The sequence below is a fragment of the Vombatus ursinus genome, unplaced genomic scaffold, assembly GCF_900497805.2.
Source record: "Vombatus ursinus unplaced genomic scaffold, bare-nosed wombat genome assembly UNPS02014830.1, whole genome shotgun sequence".
Lineage (NCBI taxonomy): Eukaryota > Metazoa > Chordata > Mammalia > Diprotodontia > Vombatidae > Vombatus > Vombatus ursinus.
Genome location: NW_020954608.1, coordinates 48,794,631 through 48,810,496, shown reverse-complemented (window position 1 = coordinate 48,810,496; position 15,866 = coordinate 48,794,631). Strand labels below are relative to the sequence as shown.

The following is a 15,866-nucleotide window of genomic DNA, read 5'->3' as shown; positions in this document are numbered from 1 at the left end:
TCATGTAGCTATTTGGAACTTATTTTAGCACATGGTATGAGGTGTTGGTCTAACCATAATTTCTGCCAGACTGCTTTCTAGCTTTCCTAGCACCTTTATACTGTTCAGTAGGTAGACAGGGTTCCTAGTGCATCTTTTAATGTATTGTTAAACCCAATTCAATTGCTACTGCTGGTACAATAGCTTCTCAGTCCTTACATCCCTAACTAGTGACCACTATCTCTGCTTACGACATTATTTTTAGACCACTGGCTTTGGCTAATCAGTGAAGTCACTGATAACCAAAATTGTCTCACACCCATCTATTGACCCTGTTCAGCACCTGCTATGTCTTATGTTATTTATATCTTCATTCTTACAAATGAAAAAAAAATGAACCCTTGTAAAAAAGAACTCTTTTGTAACATCTTACCCCTTCTGTTGATGCTAGGGTATGGGCTGAAATCCTTCCTACAACTTTTGCCCCTAACCAAGTAAATATGAGTAGGGATGGAAGATACCCTCAGAGCTGAATCTATTCTGTTTCCCAATTAGTCTCACTCAGACTTTACTTGACTGTTGCTGTTATTACAAGTTGACACTACCAATGCTAACAAGTGTCCCATTCTCTCCCAAAGACTCTAAAAGACTGCCTGATGATAGTTTGTAAAATTACAGGGATTGTTTCAGTTTTGTTTTTTATATCTCTTGACTTGTACAGTCCTCTGTACATAGTATGTATTTATATTTGCTGAATTTCAAGAAACATAGGAAACTGAGGAAAAGAAAGACTAGAAAGCATCAGCATTGGGGTAGGAAACTAGGGTGGGAAAATACTATTAGTGAGAGGGAATGATACCTACTTAGAGAGACTATGGGAGAGGAACTAGGAATGAGGTAGAGAATACAAATGACTAGGAGAGAGAAAGGGAGGGAGAGAGAGAGAAAGAGAGAGAGAGAGAGAGAGAGAGAGAGAGAGAGAGAGAGAGAGAGAGAGAGAGAGAGAGAGAGATAATTGGAGAAAAAGGAACAGACAGAGAGAGACAGAGTTAGAGAGAGAGAAATAAGAGAGAAGAAGGCTGATAGAGTTTATGAGTGAGAGAGAAGAAGGTAATATGAGTGGCATGAAGAAGAGATAGTTCCTCAGAAACACAGGTGGGGTGGGTGGGAAAGAGAAAAACACCCTAATCTATAAAAGCTGGGTAAATATCACTTAAGCCTTTTGTGCCTCTCCAACTTGGGTGCCTGAGACCATGTGAGTGGTTTGATGTATTCTGATACATCCTGATGACTGACTGAACAGATACATTTCCAATTAGGGATAAGTGGGGCTGGGTCCTGAGAAGCTAAGTGCCAATCAGATTTTGTGAGGCAAGGAAGCTTCATGAGGGAATCCCCTAGGGAAGCTGGAGCAGAAGGAAGTTGTGTGGGGACAAAGTTGTGTCACAAGGAAACTGGTGTCCTATAACACATGTGAAGCAACTTACTTGCCTACTACCTAAAATCTCCATTCTAATGTAAGAGCTGGCTTATCCATCATCTACAAAAGAACATCTTATTGAATAAAACTATTAGATTCCAAAAGACACAAGCAAAATAACCAAAAATTACTTTGTCATCAGAAAAATATCAGTCAAGTCATTAGAATTCAAAAATTGTTTTTCTGAGCTAGGAAAAGAAATGGGAATGTGAACAAATCTAGAATCAAGAATTTAATCCAAATGGGAACAATTCTGTTCAAAAGACCAAAACTTATAGTTCAGAAATAAGATGCTGAGTTCACACCAGTCAGGTAAAACCTTAGGGGTTTCTCATATAAATGTTATACTCTATATTTTTGTGCTCCTACCTAGGGCTTCTCCTGGCTAATGTGAAACTTGACTCATGTCTAAGTCTCTGTAACAAAGAAGAAGGGCTGTCAGCTTACTTTCAAGCACTCAGGAAAACAAAATATTAAATATAGGGCAAATTTTATTTAACCTGACAAAAAATCCACAAGAGATTCATACTTAAGACTATAAATGATTAAGACAAATTCACTTTTCCTTTTTATTGGGACCCACTCCTTCAGAGACCTCTATAGTCTTACAAACTTATAGTAGGCTTTTGGATAGACTTCTCTCCATGAGGGGGAAAGACTTGGAGTTATTAAAGAGTCAAGCAACTCACCCCTATGGAAAGCCCTACCTCTCCACGCATATGTAGAGTCCTCTTGACTTACAGTACCACAATGAATTGATGCTGCTGGAAGGAGAAAGATCAGCCTTGTTAGAAAGTTACCTAACTTCCTTGCACCTCCACAGTCCTAATAACTCACACTACCAGTGAAGGGAAAAGTCCAGGTTTACTCTTCCACTTAATAGTTTTGTATTTTGGTGCTTTATGTCCAGTTCTTGCTTGGGTCAGTAGCATCTCTGCTGGTCTAGGAACTCCTCAGTCAATAGACCACTTGCTACCTGTATGAATTCCTATGATATAAGGAATTCTTCCCCATTGCTTTTATTTTCTGTCAGCTCATTGTCTGACTATTCAGAGTGAGTGTAAATAGCAATTGTTTCTGTTCTGTCCAGAACTCTGAGATCTTCCCCTTCCAGATTGATCCTTTTATGAAGGCAAACTAGGTCACCTTTTGCCTCCATTCTTATTTAGCCTTTAATTACTGAATGGGTATTGTCTCAGACAAACTGAGACCTGACAAAGACACTAGCTTAAAAAGGTCAAGGTCTCCCACTGCAACCGGGGCCATCACCAGTCATATTGATCTATGTCTTGTCACTGGACTCTGATGACTCTGGAGAAAGAGAGTGAGGCTGATGACTTTGCACAACCCTACCTCACTTAAACCCAATTCATTTGCAACTCAAGACAGGACCCTCCTGATGTCATTGGTCCTCTTTGAGAATGAAGTACAAACAACAATTTTCTGTCATCTCTAAGCCATGTGATTCTCTCCCTTCCTGACAGAGGATGCTATGTGATCCTTTGTACACATAGTTCTCTCATACACATGATACTCTTGGGGGAAGCGTGAATGTTGTGTGGATGATCAGGTTTCTTTAGGGAACAAGCTTAATACATTCATGATTGCCTCCTTTCTATCCAGCCCCTGAGCTCTTGGGAACTGATCTTTTCCTGATCTCTGTGCCCTATGTCTTTGCTCTCATTTTTAAAGCCAAATCTTAGGGTATAGACCAGGCACATGATTTGGTCATGAACACATCAATCATCTATGATTCATTGTTAATAAGGCAAGGGAAAATAAGGAGAGGGAAAGGAATGCATGTTTTATCAAAAAGTTATTCTTGTCAAGGGGCAATAAGGTGGCTCAGGAGATAGAGTACTGGGTCTGGAGTCAGGCAGACTCGTCTTCCTGAGTTGAAATCTGGCCTCAGACACTTACTAGCTGTGTGATCCTGGGTAAGTCACTTAATCCTGTTTGCCTCAGTTCCTCATCTGTACAATGAATTGGAGAAAGAAATGGCAAACCATTCCAGTGTCTTTGCCAAGAAGACCTCAAATGGGGTCATATAGAGTCTGACATGACTGAAAAATGACTGAACAACAACAAATTCTTGTCAAGGCCTTATTGAAGGCTCATCATTAATGACTGAGCAAAAAAAATTATCCATGGGATAATTTGTATCTTTCATGAGGAAAAATCAATGCCAGAACAAAAATTTCCTCATTGGAAGGCATTGAGTGCTCTTGAACTTTGTAGAAAGAGACTTTGTTATTAATGCCATAGCAGAATCCTCATCATTTGAGGCAATTCAAGACTACACATATTTTCACATTTGCACATTTGCACAGTGGGCAGACTAGTTACAAATCTTTTAAAATAAATAAAACAGATGAGCTATTTTGAATGCTTTAGTCTAGAAATAATGCTTTATCTGGAAATAAATATTACAGTTATTTATAAATGTATGTATATATATGAGTATATATGTATATGTATGTGTGTATGTATATGTGTATGTATAAGTATACATATATATTTTAAGAAAGCATTTTTCTATTCTCTGGACTTTTAAATCCTTATCTCTAATCCTCTGACATTGATCTAATCATGAATATCTATGCCATTTAATTACAATTTTAAAAAAAGCCTACATTACCCTCTAGATGGTAGATGCACATTTTTCCCTCTTTGGTCACCTGCCAGTTCTCAAAATTATAGTTGTGAGAAGAAATGCAAATGAAGGCAGTTCTTGACAGCTAAACATAATGGAATGCATGGTCCACATTTGAAAAGTTACCTTAAAATAAAAGGTAGTACATATAAAATCACTTCTTTAAGGCCACCTATGGCTTTGAATTACAGCTTTGAAGAATTTCCAATTTAGTCATTATAGAGAAAGAAGCCAAAATAAGGATTATATACTTTGCTGAAGGGAAGATAGAATTTACTTCATCATAGGTGTGTGATCTTATAAATTATAAGTAGTAAGAACCCCACAACAGTCATACTCATTAGATAAAGCATTGTAAACACAAATGAATGCTCTCACCTCAATTTTATCTTGCTAACACATTTGAAAATATTCATGTTTATTTAATTCAGTTCGATATAACTTTATTAAAGGCTTATTATTGCAAGGCATTATTTTAGGTGCCAGAAATACCAAGATGAAATCAAACAGCTCTTGTTCCAAAGGAGCTTTCAATTTGTTAGGAGTTTTACTATGAATATTTTATGTGTATGTATATAATACACATACATTTAAATATATAAACATATTTATCTATACATACACATATATATGTATAATATCTATAGATGTTTATATAGATTTGTGTTTATTATAGATGTGTTTTTATACAGAGCATCCCAAAAAATTTAATGTTGTTTTAAACTTTAATACACACCTTGTATATTAGAAATGAAGGAAGCTATGGAAAGAGGAGACTGAGGATCCTAGAAATACTTGAAGAGAGAAATAATAGGTGAGAGGATTGGGAGCATCTTAATAAAATGTTTCCAACTTAGCTGAGCCTTAGCTGAGAAAGATTTTGAAAGGCAGAAATAAGGAGAAAATTACATGCATAAAGAGGCAGTTTTTGTGACTGTGTGTGGGCATCATAGAATCACAGAACCATTAGAATTCCAAAACTGGAAAGGAATTCCACCACTACCACCTATACGAGGTCACACCAGAAAAAGAATTCCAATTAAAATATACTTTCCAAGGAGTATTCAAGCCTTTGCCTTATAAACTCCTGTAAAAAGGAACCCACTATTTTTGAAGGCCACCCATTCAACTTTTGGATAGCTTTGATTTTTAGGAAATTTTTCTTGACATCAAGCACCTCAGAGTGTGAGTGTTATCTAAAGGGGTTGGGGTTTAACTTGGAGGGGTGCTACATGAAAAGCAACACAATATTTGACCTTATCTACCCTTTCAATACCTTTCCTGTTTCCCACAATCTTAATCTTTCAAATATTACTATTACTGGTTTAGTTCTTCCAGTTCCTAAGAATGTAATTCATTTGAGTCTGGTGAGATGAATAATCAGGACAGCTAAGCACTCTATCTCCTCACTTATTTTGAGTAATAAAACTCCCCCTCCCCATTTTTGTTTTGCTCTTTTCACACTGTCATTCTCCTTGAGAGAGAAAATAGTAAAAAAAAAAAGCTCCAAATTCAATATAATATCAGTTATTATCATCCCATCCACTCTGAGGAATAGTCTCTTTTTGATTCTACTCTTTCCCTCAATATAACAAAAACATATCTTTGTTTTCCTTAATTTTTTCTTATCAGCCTTAGCTCATTCTGAATTTTAGCACTCCTGACATTGTCACACTTTTGTATTCATCTTCCATTACTTTTCCTTACATCTTTGTCTGTATAGAGTTCTCTCTCTTTCCACACATGTCAACTTCCATTTTTCCTCCTTGTTGGAATTGTTTCTCTGTGTTTCTTTAGAATTTTGTTCTTGTTCCCGTATATCCATAATTGAGTTCTCCTATAGTATGTCAAATCCATGCAATTCTGCCTGCTCTGGCTCAGAATCATGTGAAATCTGCTCCTGAAATCTAGGATTTACTTTTCTTCTTTAGTCCATACTCTAATAAAGCGTTCACATTTTTCCAAGTTTCCTCTCATTGCCATCCAGCAATCAGTTCCACTCCTGGTGAAAATCAGATTTGAATTCTGCTTTGTCAATTCTGTCACTGTTTTAATAACAAAATTATTATTAAAGCAAGTCAAGAGAATTTTTGCTACTCTATTTTTACACAAACAGATGGATAAACAGAAAAAGAGAGACAGAGTCAGAGGAGATAGAGAGAGACAAAGAGAGTTCCTCTGTCTCTCTCTTTGTGTCTTTCTGATTGTCTAAATAATTGAAATTCTCAATCACTACTATGTCATGCTATTTCTTCTTTCCATCCTGTGCTCTCATGTCAATATTGCTAGTTTGTCCCTTCATTTTGGTTTTTCTGCTTCCTTTTATGTGTGTCTTTACCCATTAGAAAGTAAGCTTCTTGAGGGCAGGGCCTATCTTTGTTTCTGCTTGTATTTATACTCCTGGTTCATGGCATATAGTAAGTGCTTAACAAATGCTTATTGGCTGATTTGACTTGCTTAAATCCCTCTTTTTCAGGAACCAGTTTATTTGACATCTTCATTCTTATTCTCTCACTCCCAATTCAATCAAATTCCATCCAAACCAAAACACATTTATTAAGTGTTTACTATGTACAAGACAATGAGCAAGGTGCTTAGAGATAGAAAGACAAAAGTGAAAGACCATACTTGCCCTCAGGATAGTTCCATTCTATTTGATGGATATATGCATATGTATGTATGTGTTCATAATATATATGTATATATGTATGCATGTGTAAACACACACATATGCATCTATATCTATCTATATGTATGTATGTATTTGTTTGAAGAAAGATAAAACAATTAACAACTAAGGGAATCAGGAAAAGCTTCCTGTAGGAGGTAGTATATAAGCTTATCCTTGAAGAAAACTAGGCATTCTAAGAGGCAGAAGTGAGAATAGAGAGATTTCTTGACTTGGGGGTCAGTGGGCAGCTTGTGCAAAGGCATAGAGAAGAGAAGTAGAATGAAATTTGTAGATGAGCAGATAGGTGATCTGGTTTGGAGCAGAGCATGTGTAGAAAGGGAGAGATATGCAATAAGCCTGCAAAAGTAGGTTTAAGTCACATCACCAAGAGCTTTAAATGTCAAACTGAGAAATTACATTTTGTCCTAGAACCAATAGGAAGGAATAAAAGATTTTTGAGCCAGGGACTGATATGTGTTGGATCCATTCTTTATTTTTGGTGCCCATGAGAAGAATGGTTAGAGAGGATTAAAAAAAGAAAAGAACATTAGGAAGTTGTTGCAATATTCCAGGCAAGAGGTAGTGAAGGCCTAAAACAATGACCATGTGGCTAGAAGAGATTTTTTTGAGGTATAATCACTAAACCTCAGCAGCTGATTTGATATAGAGCATAAGGAACAGGGTGGAGTCAGTGATGATGCTAGAATTGGAAAACTGACTGACTAGAAGAATGATGGTACCCTTAATACAAATAGAGAAATTTAGAGAAGAGGTTGAGTTCATGGAAGTGGCACATTAAATTTAAAATGTCTCTTGAACATTCAGTTTTACATGTCCAACAGACAATTGACGATGTAGGACTGGAACTCATGAGAGACATTTGACTGGGTAGATAGATTTAAATATCATCTGCACAGAAATGATAATTTGATCCATGAAAACTTATGAGATCACTAAATGAAAAGACATAAGGGGAGATGTCCTAGGATAGAGCCTTGGAGGATACCTACACTTAAAGGATCAGGATAACATAGATGATGATCAGGCAAAAGAAACTGAGAAGATAGGAAGAGAACCAGAAGAGAATAATGCCATGAAAACCAAAGGAGGACATATTGTTCACAAGGAGGGAGTGGATAACAGTACAAAAACAAAATCTGAGAGCTGTCAAGAAGTATAAGAACTAAGGCAATTGAATTCAACAATAAAGAGCATACTGGAAACCTTGGAGAAATTTGAATGCAGAAGCAGGCTGGAAAACATTGCAAGAGCTTGAGAAGTGAGCCAGAACAAAAGAAGTGGATGCAGCTAGTATAGATTGTGTTTCTAGGATTTTGACTGGAAGATGAAGGAGAGATCTAATCAGGATTTATCTGATAAATATTTAACATTAGTCTCCAAAAAAATACAATACATTTTAAAGTTCAATCAGCATTATTAATATTTTCCCACCACTTTCTTAAGTCTAGACAACCAAGAAAATAATGACTCAAGTATTATTTTCTTTGCAGATTTCTGAGGTGGAAATCCTCACATCAAAAAGTTAACAAACAGCTCTTGCCAGCTGAATTAGGCTGGCCCCAGTACACCCTTTGATATGATAGGATAGTTAGAGTGGATGGCAAGATTATGTAGAGGGTTATTTTGTGGGGGAGAATAGGGTGACTTGGACATAAATAGCAGGAAGAGATGGAAGATTATAGAGACAGAGAAGAGCACCCAGAGGAAATGATAAGTGATAGAATCAAGGATACAAGTAGAGGTTTTGGTCTTAGAAAAGAGGAGTGACACTTCTTCCTTTGAGACTGGAGGAAATGAGAATGGAGGATGATATGGAGGCATTTAAAGGTATAGGATAGGGAAGAACAGCATATTCTTGATTGATGGACTATTTTTTTTTTTTTGCAAAAAGTAGGAAGTGAGGTCCTCTCTTGAGAGAGGGAGTCAGGAAGAGAGAGTGTAGGAGGCTTGAGGAGAGAAGACCATGTAGAAGTAGAGAAAGTGAATGGTGCAGATAACCCAGGGCTGGAGTTTAGCCATGTATGAGAATTGGTAGGACAAAGGGTCAAGGAATTCATTATAAGGGATAGTGTATAATTGAAATAGTTAACTAAAAGCCAGGATTTTGAAGGTATGAAAATGAGGCCAAAGTAAAGGTGATAAATTGGGAGAGAATGGAGAGGAGTGACATGGAGGCTTATGTAAAATTATGATCAGAAACTAGGGTAATGTAGAGAAATGGCATGAACTTCAATGGAAGAAAGAATGTTGCGTCATAACAGCAGAACCAGGATCTGAAAGTATCAATGAATAGCAAAGAGTGTGGCTACTCCTCCTTACCCAAAGGTGCTAGGGAACATAAGAGAAGATACTAGAAAGGGTGACTGGCTTCTGTAATTTTTATGAGGTTGTTTGGGTCTAATTGAGCTCATAAAGATGGAAAGAACATGATAGAAGTCTAGAATGAATGGTAGCTTGTTGACAATGAAATGAAGATTCCATAAAACAATGGAAAGAAAGAGCAAAGCAGGCTATGAACTTTGGCAGCACAGGTTTGAAGTGGAAGAAGATGAGAGAATGGGGTAGTAGGAGTAGGCAAAGCAAGCTTTCATTTAGGAGGCTTTCACAGGGATTGAGAGAGAAAAAGATTAGGATTTTGCTATCCAAAGAATGAAGATGTAGGGCATTTGACCTGTACTCCCACCCTTGAGGGTTGTGCAACCACAGAAGGTGACAACAATTAGATATTTTTTAAGTACAGGGAGGAAGGAAAATTTGATCAGTTACCTGGGTCTTTAAATACTTTAGAATTTATTTCCAACAATCTAATTAAAATTTACATTCACTATCAAATTAAAAAAAAAAACCAAGATTATAGAGAATGATACACAGTTGGAAAGTTCCGTGCATGTGGAAACAAACATTGGGCTCTGCTGCTAAATGTATTCTGATTTATGAAGTTTGGTTTCTGAGACTGTGGTCCTAGGTAAGGTCTCAGTTTAACCATCGTAGCTTCTCCTCTGTCCCATTATGGTGGCAATATAGAATTCTAGTGTTGTTACAGTGAGTTAAGTCTTTGTAGCTTCTTTGGGTGGTCCTTACTCTCCAGGATATTTTCTGATCCTAATGATGGTGTTTACTCTGTACAGAACAGGTATTTGCTTTTATGCAGCAGGTGGTATTTGCTTTCCTAGGCCCTAGAGTTGATTTCCTGAACCTTTCAATGATATTTCTAGAATTAAGGTCCCCAACATATCACATGCTCTTGTTCCGGCCTCTACTGTGGGGATATATTGCACAAGGACATCTCAAGAGAGATAAATCATATACTCAGACTAGGAGCAGATTTATTGGCATCCATGTCTGGCCAACTCATGTATTGTTATGATGAATGTTATGATATATACTGCTTCCCTTTCTTAGCTGTAACTCTCATAGTGTAAATTAGTAATAACAAAATTTGTTAATTTATGTACCCATCTAGTTGCCTGGATGAAATCAGGGCAGCAGTCCAATTTTTCAGATAGGGGTAGGGATTATTGCATATGTCTGATACAGGTCTAACTGAAGGTCAGTACAAGGATACAGCATGAGATAAGGGAATTTGGTTAATGAGACAACAGAAATTTCAGAGAACATGGTAGAAGGGAAAGGCAGAGGAGGGTAGGGACTAGGAAATAATGATAATAAACTGGATAGGAATAAGATTTTGATGAAATATTCCACGACAAATTTGGTGGCGACTCAATCACAGACCTTAGGGGAACAGGTGATGAGAGTTTGCAAGCTATTGCATATGGGAAATGCTCTCTCATCAAAATACTCAATAGCTCAGAACTGGAGGTAGTAATGTTGATGACAGTAGAGGTTGGGATGATTATATGGTGAAGGAAACTACTCATCCTGGTTAAAATATATTGAGGGCAGCTGTTTGGTCTTCCATTGCTCCCCATATCAACCCTTACCTGGGGTTACGTGAGGGCTAGGAGATATAGTTTAACCTGTCTAAGAAAATTTAGCTTCTTTTATTTTGTTGCTGATCATATATAAAACAGTAATGATATTCATAATACAAAGAGATAGCTGAGTCCTGGGTATTTAGTTATGGAAATAAAAGGGATTATGATGGCAATTCAGTAATAGTTCATTCTTAAGGAGCCCAGAAATATTGATTCATGCAGATAATACAAATAAAAGGTATTAACTGTGCCACACATCATTTCAGGCTGCAAAAATTTCATACCTACTGAATCCCGACCAAGATGTGACCTGTAGGTAGGATTATATGTCAGAAATTCACTGTCTTTTGTAAACTAACATATAGCAAATCTTTGTCCTATATGTAAAGACTTTGAAATTGCCTTGGAAATTTGATAAATAAACTCTGTAGAACTTGAGTATTATATGAGACTGAACTGTGGCTAGGACAGGACATTGATCCATAAAAATTTAAGAACATTTTTTCTTAGTGCCCATACCAAATATTTATACTTTTCAAGTTAAATGAAATTAAAAGCTTTCAAAATATAAAGACCTGGAAGAAGAAATTAAAATTACATAAAAACATAATGAAATAAACAGCTCAGTGAGTGCTCGACTTGTAGTTAGGAAGACCTGAATTCAAAACTTGCCTTAGATACTTACTAGATTTATGACCCTTGACAAGGCTCTTAATTGATGTCAACCTCTGTTTCTCTATTTGTAAAATGGAGTAATAATATCATATTTGTCCATGGTCATTATGAGAATCAAATGAGATTGTACATACATGCAAATATACATGTATATGTAAAATTTTGTAAACCTTAAAGTCCTATTTAAACATTAGCTATTCTATTTTTACTATAATGATATTATTGCCTTCAGGAAGCCCACAGAAACTGAGCCTATGTACCAATTACTTTTATTCAATTGCAAAAAGCAGTCATTTCACCCATTTCCATAATAGTTTACAGAATATTTAAAAGTAATAACAATGGGGTAGAAACTTATCCTAGAACTATTTCTATCTGAACTACATCAAAATTTAAAAAAAAGAGAGAGAATGAGTTAACAATAACCATAGCTCATCTTTTTATAGGATGTAATACTTTTCAAAATGCTTTCCTCATGATAATCTGGGCTGGAGATTTCAAATTTTAGATTTAAAAATTTTTTTAATTTTACGGATTTTACAAATTCAGAAACTGAGACTCAGAGGGAGAGAGATAAAGTGTTTTCCCATCAGAGCCAGGACTTAAGGACAGGTTTTTTGATCCAAGATTTAATGCTCTTTGTCAAGTGCCATATTTCTAGTAAATAGAATCTTTTTGTTTCCCCCAATATACTAATATATCTATCCTCTTCAAAAAAGTCAAATCCCTTCATTAATATGGATATATTTTCAAGTGTTACTTGGGCAAAAAAGAAATAAAGTTGAAAAGCCAATAAGTGAATTTAAATCTATTCAGGCAATCCAGTCCCTCCCTTCAAATAAGCTTTTGATAGTCAAATCCACTCCTTTTTTTGGGAGAGGAATACATGTTGCAAAATGGACCAAAATGATCTTTCAGTGTAAATAGTTAATTTTCCCCCTAATTTCCCCTAAACATTGTATACTCAAAGGGCTATGAAACTGTGTATACCATTTGATCCAGCAATACCACCACTAGGTCTGTATCCCAAAGAGATCATAAAAAGGGAAAAGGATCCACATTACAAAAATATTTATAGCAGCTCTTTTTGTGGTGGCAAAGAATTGGAAATGGAGGGGATGCCCATCAACTGGGGAATGGCTGAACAAGTTGTGGTATATGAATGTAATAGAATACTATTGTGCTGTAAGAAATGATGAGCAGATGGATTTCAGAAAACCTGGAAAACCTATATATATTGTTCATTGTTAATCTGAGATTTGTTAATCTCTCTCCTTTACATTTTTCCTATTATTATCAACACCTCACACCTCAGTATTATGCAGAATGGAAGCTTCAAGATCACTTCAAGGATTTGAATGTTCTCCTACCCATGGCTCTAAGTTCCAGAATACCTCCTTTCATGATTCCCTTTGGAGATCCAAGAATAGTGTTCTGCAAGTGGTCATACAGTCTGCCACAGGGACCATTATTATTATTATTATTATTATTATTATTAATTGCACATCATTTATATGTTATTATAATATAATATATTATTAATCATTAAATATTATTATGATTTATTAATAAGGTCTTATTATCACTGAAAACATTGTGGGTTGATAAGATTTTTCTTTAGGTTATTATCAGCATTTTTCATTAAAATCCTACTCGGATGGCTTTTTGTGGTGTGGAAATCACCTCAAATTCTCAAAGGCTTTGCCAGTAGAGTGTATGTTCTGATAGGCTTGCACATGAACTCAGCAATAGTCTGTGACTCTATTGTCAATGGCAAATTTTGGAAAGTTTAAATCACTAGAAGGTTGGTCAGCAAGTTATTCATTTTTTACCATTTTTGACCAATGTTTCATAAATTGGAGGTCTTTCAGAATGTCAAAATATCATATGATTAGGGCTCAGACCTGGATGCTGATTCAAAATTTTCCATCCATTGTTGTTCAGTTGTGTCCAATTATTCATGACCCCATGGACTATATAGCATGCCAATTCTGTCTCTGGAGTTTTCCTGGCAAAGATTCTGGAGTGGTTTGCCATTTCCTTCTCCATTTTAAGCCTATGGTACCTGGTATTCTCAAGTGGTCTCTCATCTAAGTGCTAACCAGACCAACCCAGGTTAGCTTCAGAGCTAAGAGGAGATTGGCCATGTTCAGAATCTTATGACCATAAACAATCTACTAATTCATTAAGAAAATCTTTAAGACTTTAAGAAAGACTCATGTGTAACATTGTAAAGTTACTTAAAATGGTATCTGCAATACCTACCCAATAGAGCCATTCTATTGCAAGGATAAAGCCTGATAATATATCATAGAAGGCTTCTAATTTTTAAAAATCATTACAGAAATTTGAAGCATTAAGATTGTATGTTAAATATCTACTTAGTCACCTGGACTTCTTGAAAGTCAGACTAGTGAAACTTTTTAGAACCTAAGAAATTAGAAAGATTTCTAGAACAGGTCTAATGATTAGCCTCACTAAATTAGCAATCCAATTCAATTCAATAAATATTTATTAAGCACTTACTATGAGCCAGCACAAATAAAAAGAAAGAGAGTTCCTGCTATTAAGGAGCTTACAATCTAACGAAGGAAGACAATACTCAAAAGGAAGCTGGAAACTGAGGGAGCATGGTGTTCTCTTGAGTTGAAACCAAGAAGAGTAGTTGATCTATAAAGGGAGGCTTTAGGATGAGTTTATTGTTCCACCCTCCAGACCTCCAATTAACAGAAATTTGCCAACAGATTGGCTACACCATTATGAATTTGTTGCCTACAATATTCTTGAAGAGCATTTACTAAATCAAAGGAAATGTGATTTGTCTCAGCAGAGGAAAATTCGTTATTTAAGGATGGGTCCAAGTCAGATGCCTCATCATTTCCCATTTGTCTGTAGGACTTCATCATGCCCCTTAGTCAGGTTCCCTTCTTCTCTTCCTTCTCCTCTGTCACCCTCCATCCTTTGTTTTGCAGCTTCTTTTTATATATTGTCTTCCCCTATTAAACTGTCAACTCCTTGAGGAAAGGGACCTTTCTTCTCATCTCCAGTGTTTAGCACAGTGCCTGACACATAGTAATTTCTTAATAAATGTTTACTAACTAACTGACAGGAAGTATTATTACTAGGTATAATCATTAATATCTTAAAATAGAAAAGAGTAAATTAGAAATTCAAACAGTCAAAAGAGTTCAAGGAGAAAATAAGGAGAGATAAGTAAGGAGATTGATAGTAAGAGAGTACTTAGCTGTCCTTAAAGAATTCAAGGTACACAAATACCTTGCATACTGAAAGAAATGGCAGATATGATTGTTGAGTCACTGTCAAAGATACTTGAAAGATAATAGTGAAAAGGAGAAGTAGTGTAACAGTGGTAAAAAGTAAACTTTGTCCTGCTTTTCAAAAAGAAAAGAATGGAATCTGCAAAATATATGGGCCAAAGAGCTTGATTTGAGAACTCTAGAATGTATTATTAAAGGTTTCACAGGTAAACCTCTAGAAAAGAGTCACAATGAGCCAGCATGATCTTAAGAACTAGTCTTTCCAGATTAATCTTATTTTCTTTTTGACAGATATAAACTAGTAGAAAACAGAATTGCTATAGAGTTTACCTAGGGTTTAGCAAAAAATTACTAAAATATCTCATGCTATTTTGTAGAGATCATAGAGGGATGTCAGTTAGACAATATTAGATGTATTTAGAACTGGTTGAGTGACTGAAATAAAAAAAAATTAATGGTTTGTTGTTAGCTTGGCAAGAAATTTCCAATGCATTGCCCCTGGGATAAGTGCTTGGAACTGTACTATTTAACATTTTCATCAATGACTTGGATAAAGACATAACGGTATACTTATCAAATTTATACATGAGATGAAACTGAAAGAGATAACTAAAAGTAAATAATAGAGTCAAGGCAAAAAAAATATCTTGACAGTCTAGAATATTGGGCTGAGTCTAATAGGATGGAATTTAATGAGGATTAAAGTTCTGTCTCTGACACATAATCATGGTGTGATCCCATGCAGGTCACTTAACTTTCATTACCACAGGCAGTTCTCTAGGGCTATAAGTTAGAGAGCTACTGCTGATCTGCATTAGTAGAGAGATTTTCCTCATGAATTTCATATTCCAATTATATCACAGAATTAATAAAAAAGAAATTATTGAACTTTGATTAAAAATAATTTTGCTTCACAAGTAAAAATAATTGGCAAAACATGCTAGTTAATAGACATGTATTAAACACCTATACTCTGCCAGGTACTGTTTGTTTAAAAGAGGATCTAGAGATTCCTGAGGACTCTAAGTTTAAATGAGTCTGTGAGATATGGCAGGTAACAATTTGTAGGCTACATTAAGAAAGAAAGAGTTCCCAGAAATAGGGAGGTAATAGTTCTCTGTTCTCTGCCCTGGTCAGATCATATCTATAATACTGGGTCCAGTTTGGAGTA

General features: G+C 35.8%; 1 protein-coding gene across 1 annotated transcript in view; it reads right to left on the bottom strand.

The window, feature by feature from the left end:
• SLC15A5 (solute carrier family 15 member 5) overlaps positions 1–15,866 on the bottom strand; it is a 134,930-nt gene that overhangs the window by 82,551 nt on the left and 36,513 nt on the right. The gene's annotated exons all lie outside the window — the stretch shown is intronic.